Genomic DNA, 6,104 nt, shown 5'->3' with positions numbered 1-6,104 from the left:
TCAAGGATTACATTCAGCTTAGATACATCACGAATTGAAATACAAGCATGACAGTCTTGGCCTCCATGTTTCGGTCTTCTGATTAAGGGCTCTGGATTTGGAAGTTCCATCAAATGTATCATTTCAGAACCCATCCACAACCAAGCACCTCTGTATGGAAGCTTATCATGTGGCCTAGCCTCATTTATTTCAAGGTCTAATTTAACATTTAGAAGCAGGTGCTCAGTTTCTCTCTTTCTTTCTTGCAAAAATAAATCAATATCTATAACATGAGTATAGAAAAGAGATTACATACCTAAAATATTCTGATAAAATTCAAGCGATCTTTCAAGGTTTTCACATAAAATTCCAACATGGTGAATACCAACAACTCCATAATCTACATCAATGACAATACTTAAATATAATTCCATCCAAAATTGAAGAAGCATCAAATGTAGGAGAAATCAACAAATATAATATACCATTTTCAAGGAACCAAATTAACTAATCTCAAAGGTTCTAACAAACCCAATTTACAGAAGCTGCAAATAAGAAGTATAGCTTAAATTAAGTTGTCTTATTATTTTCCAATTTGATAACTATAAAAACATGACTTCTGTTAAGAGTAAGCAACAGACAGTATAGAAAATAAAGAAAAGAGCCGGTTGTAAAGTAATCCTTTATGTTGAAAGATTAAAAACAGATAATCCAGAAATGGACAAGAATGAATGGACGTGCCTGGACTTGGAAACGCTAATTTTTTTACCGATTTTAGTGAGAACATCGAGATATTGTACTTCTTCAAGGCTCTGCCATTGTTTCTTTCGATGAATTAGACTTAGATATAAGGAACACACCCGTTTAACCATAAAACATAAATGAAAAGGCAAAAGACAAAGTTCAAGTTAAGATGATTAAAGAAGATGACGGTGAAGGAAGCAGTAACAAAAACAGGCAAAAAAAATTTGTGGGTAACAAAAAAATAGAAGACAGAAAAATGAAAGGAATAGCAAAAGGAAAAATGTTTACTTGACCTTAGATGAAGAGGAGGAATGCCGGAGTCGAAGGGTACGTGAAATGGCTGCCGATTGAGTGTTTTTTAGGTGAGAATTTGGTAAGGGTAAGATAGGGTTCTTCAAGCAATGAATGGCTAAACGGTAAAGAGGGAAGGGAATAGAAATCCCCAAAAATCTCTGCTTAAGCCTGGAATGGAATACACCCATAATAGGGTAGTCCATTGAACCAAACGTCAGTTTATGTGGACCTGCAGAATAGGCTTATAATAGGCATGTAATGGCATAGCCATTAGCTTCAACCACACATGCTGTTATTGTGGTGAAGTATATTTTTTTAGTAATGGCATGTACCTAGATTGTTATATGTATGCTATTTTGAAAAATGGTTGTATAAAATGTTAAAATATAGTATTAACCCTTTATATACTTAAACATGATTCTGTGTTATGTTAAGGTTATAAAATGACATTTTTTATTAAAGTATGAATGAAGTTTCTATATGAAAATTTTGATATTTAGTATTAAATTTGGTTAGGTTTGAATGAAGTTATATAAATTGAGTTAGTAAGTATTTGTAAAATACCTATGTTAGTACATTGGTTAGGACATTATGATATGTATGTTATATTATTATATAATTGTTCGTATTTGTTCTGAATTATTCGTTAATATCTTGTAACCCTGTTTTGGCGACGGATAAAGGTTAAGAGGTGTTACATTTAGTGGTATCAGAGCTATTCAGGTTTAGTCAATTCTCAGACTAAATTGAGTTCGTAAATTGAGTCTAGAGGTACATTCCATAATTGAGTCGAATTGAGTCAGGATTGCATGCTGATATATTTGTTTGTTTCTATTTTATAGTTAAAGATGTCGGATGAATATATTGTTGATATTGATCAAGAAATGTATACTAGAGATGATGAATCATATGAAATGGATAAAACCGAGTCTGTAACATCGAGTATAAATCTAGTAAGAAATCAACCACCTAGTGTTGAAAGAGGTAATACTAGAAAAAGATATAATTCTGAATTACTTAGAATTATAGTTGATGCTCTTCAACGAGTAGCAGAAACTGCAACTGTTACGACATTTACCCCTACTACCTGACGAGCTCTGATTAAAGAATTACGTAAGTATGGTGCTACTGAATTTTTGGATTTAAAAGGACTTGATCCTTCCATTGCTGAAAATTGGATGGAATCTACAAAAAGAAAATTACATCAGCTTGAACGTACTCCCCGAAAAAGTTTATTGTGTGTTGTTTCTTTAATTCAAGGGGAAGCTTATGTCTGGTAGGAATCAGTAACTCGACATGTATCGACGAAACAGGTAAACTAAGATTTTTTTCAAAGAGGATTTCTGAAGAAGTATGTAGGTGAATTATACATTGAAGATAGAAAATAGCAATTCTTGATGCTAAAACAAGGTGAAATGTCAGTAGTTGGCTATGAACGAGAATTCTCACGACTTAGTAAATATGCAGCTGAATTTGTACCAACCGAAACTGATAGTTGTAAAAGATTTCTACGGGGTTTATATGATGAATTACATGTGCAACTAGTATCTCTCAGAATTACAGAATTTGCAGATTTAGTTGGGAGAGCTAAGATGGTTGAGCAAGTATTGGGTCTCGACAAAAAGCCTGAAAATACTTGTTTGATTGGGAAACGTACTGGAACTACTAGTTCAAATCCGCAACCTAAAAGATCTAAAGAATCTCATGGTAACAAGAGATCAAGTTTTAGATCAGATAGAGGTGATAGAGATCATGGAAGGCAAATAACAGTTTCTACTAGAGGTGTACAAGGTTCATCACGGGATATTGAAATACCAAAATGTGAACATTACGGGAAGAAGCATAGAGGTGAATGTTGGAAATTAACTCGATGATGTTTCCGTTATGGATCTATTAAGCATTTCATTAGAGATTGTCCAAAAAATGAAAATGCTGCACCTGTTACATCATAGAGATTAATGCCTACTTTTAGAGGTCGAGAATTAGGTAGAAGTGGTTCATTTTCCAGAGGTGGTGCTAGAAGATGAAGTGATGTAGCTACTCAACAATCAGAAGCTAGAATACCAGCTAAAGCATATGTTGTGCGGACACGTGAAGAGGGTGATGCACATAATGTGGTGACAGTTGCAGGATTTACTGGATCAAGAATTTATATGTCCTAGTATTTCACCTTGGGGAGCTCCAGTACTGTTTGTTAAAAAGAAAGACTGTTCAATGCAGTTTTGTATTGATTATCGGCAATTGAATAAGGTGAAAATCAAGAATCAACACCTGCTATCTCGTATTGATGATTTATTTGATCAGTTGAAAGGAGCTTTTATGTTTTCAAAGATTGATTTGAGATCGGGTTATTACCAATTAGAGGTGAAAGAAAGTGATGTACCAAAGACAACATCCCGTACAAGGTATGGTCATTATGAATTCTTAGTTATGCCTTTTGGTTTGACTAATGCTCCAGCTGCTTTTATGGATCTTATGAATCGTATTTTTCAACCGTACCTGAATCATTTTGTGGTGGTTTTCATTGATGATATTTTTGTCTATTCGAAGTGTGAATCTGAATATTAACAGCATTTCAGAATTGTTTTACAAATATTATGGGAGAAACAGTTATATGAAAAGTTAAGCAAATGTGAATTCTGGTTGTCAGAGGTTGTATTTCTAGGACATGTGGTATCGGTAGATGGAATTAGAGTTGATCCAAAGAAGATTGAAGTGATTGTTCAATGGAAAGCACTGAGAAGTGTGTCAGAGGTACGTAGTTTTCTTGGATTGGTTGGTTACTATCGAAGACTTGTAAATGGATTTTCAGAGATAGCCTTGTCGATGACAAAAACTGTTGCAAAAGAATGTTCCATTTGTTTTGGATAATCAGCGCCAAGAAAGTTTTGAGAAGTTGAAGCGAATGTTGACTGAGGCACCAGTTTTGACATTGCCAAAGTCAGGAAAAGATTTTGTTATTTACAGTGACGCTTCTTTGAATGGTCTCGGGTGTGTATTGATGCAAGATGGAAAAGTGATTGCTTATGCATCTCGGTAATTAAAACCTCATGAACGTAATTATCCAACGCACGATCTGGAACTAGCTGTCGTGAGTTTTACATTAAAGATCTAGAGACACTATTTGTATGGTTTGAAATGCTATATTTATACCGATCATAAAAGTATCAAGTATCTTTTATCTCAAAAGGAGTCAAATTTGAGACGTCAGTGGATAAAACTTTTAAAAGATTATGATTGTGTTATTGATTGTCATCCTGGAAAGGATAATGTTAGAGTTGATGCATTAAGTAGAAAAGCAGCAATTGAATTACGAGCAATGTTTGCACAATTCAGTATCAGTGATGATGGAAGTCTATTGGCTGAATTAAGAGTTAAACTAGTGATGTTTGATCAGATCAAGTTAGCACAGTTAAAAGATGACAAGTTGTTGAAGAAAAGAGGAATGGTTCAGAATAGTATGTTAGAAAATTTTAGCATTGATGAACATGATTGTTTGAGATTTTATAATCGGATTTGTGTTCCAGCTGTTTCTGAACTGAAAGAGTTGATACTTTGTGAAGCACATGATAGTTCTTTTGCAATGCATTCGGGTGGAATGAAAATGTATCGTAATCTACGGGAATCTTATTGGTGGCCAGTTATGAAAAGAAATATAGTTGAATATGTAGCTAAATATTTAACTTGTCAACAAGTAAAGGTAGAGCATCATGTTCCTACTGGACTACTTCAGCCTATTAACATTCCTAAATAGAAATGAGACTATATTAAGATGGATTTTGTAACAGGGTTACCGTTATCGGCAAGTAAGAAAAATGCTAATTGGGTAGTTGTTGATCGGCTTACAAAGTCAGCTCATTTTATAGTAGTTAGAATTAATTGGTCACTTTAAAACCTTGCTGAGATTTATATTCGGGAAATTGTGAGATTGCATGATATTCCCGTGTTAATAATTTCTGATTGAGATCCACGGTTCACATCGGGATTTTGGAGACAGTTACATTATTCTCTTGGTACACGGCTCAACTTTAGCATAGTTTTTCATCCGCAGACTGATGGACAATCTGAGCAAGTTATTCAAATTTTAGAAGATATGCTTCGAGCTTGTGTCATTAATTTTGAATCATGTTGGGAACGTTATTTACCATTGGTTGAATTTGTATGCAATAATAGTTTCCAATCAAGTATTTAAATGGCTCGTATGTAGCACTATATGGTCATAGATGTCGGATACCTGTATTATAACACCCTACACCTGTACCCCACGCCGGGACGGAATACGAGGCGTTACCCAACTTGAATACATACATTCTCACATTTTTGAGTTACCAAAATTAGGTCAAATTTAAGATTTTTTTATCTTTATCAAGAACTCAATAACAAAGGCCTACGAAGCTCCAAGCGTTCATTTAAAACCATTCGGGAATGATTCAGATCTTTCCATGACTCGAAAAAATATTACTAGACACAAGGGCACATGTCCGTGTGGGAAGGGCAACACGCCCGTGTGACCGATTTGACATTGTCGTATTGTTGGCCCGTGTAGCTCACACAGCCTAAGCAATACAGGGACACGCCCGTGTCCTCTACCCGTGCGGAATTAATTCTAAATTCACACCTACAAGGGTTTTTACACGACCTGATACACGTCCGTATCCCTGGCCCTTGTCCTTCACACGGCCATGACACGCCCGTGTGCAAAAACCTAGACATTTTGTTTCTGACGTTAGCAATTCTTAAGGCTCACACGACCAAGACACATGCCCGTGTTCTAAGCCATGCCCTTCACACGGCTGAGACACAAGTCGTGTCTCTGCCCGTGTGTTTGCTATCATGCATACTGACTTGTAAATTTTAAGTACAATGGACACACGACCGGATCACACGTCCATGTGGTAGGCCGTGTGTGGACCGTGTGTCACACACGGCCTAAACACACAGTCGTGTGCCTACCCGTGGAGACAAAATGAGGCTATTTACCAAGCCTCTTTGTCACCCTTACATACATAACCTGCATAGAATCACCCTATGCCACCACAAGGGTAAATCACATAGCCAAAATAGCTACAATAGACAACATTTCATTT

Source organism: Gossypium hirsutum, chromosome A10, assembly GCF_007990345.1.
Source record: "Gossypium hirsutum isolate 1008001.06 chromosome A10, Gossypium_hirsutum_v2.1, whole genome shotgun sequence".
NCBI lineage: Eukaryota > Viridiplantae > Streptophyta > Magnoliopsida > Malvales > Malvaceae > Gossypium > Gossypium hirsutum.
This window is presented reverse-complemented; position numbering follows the sequence as displayed.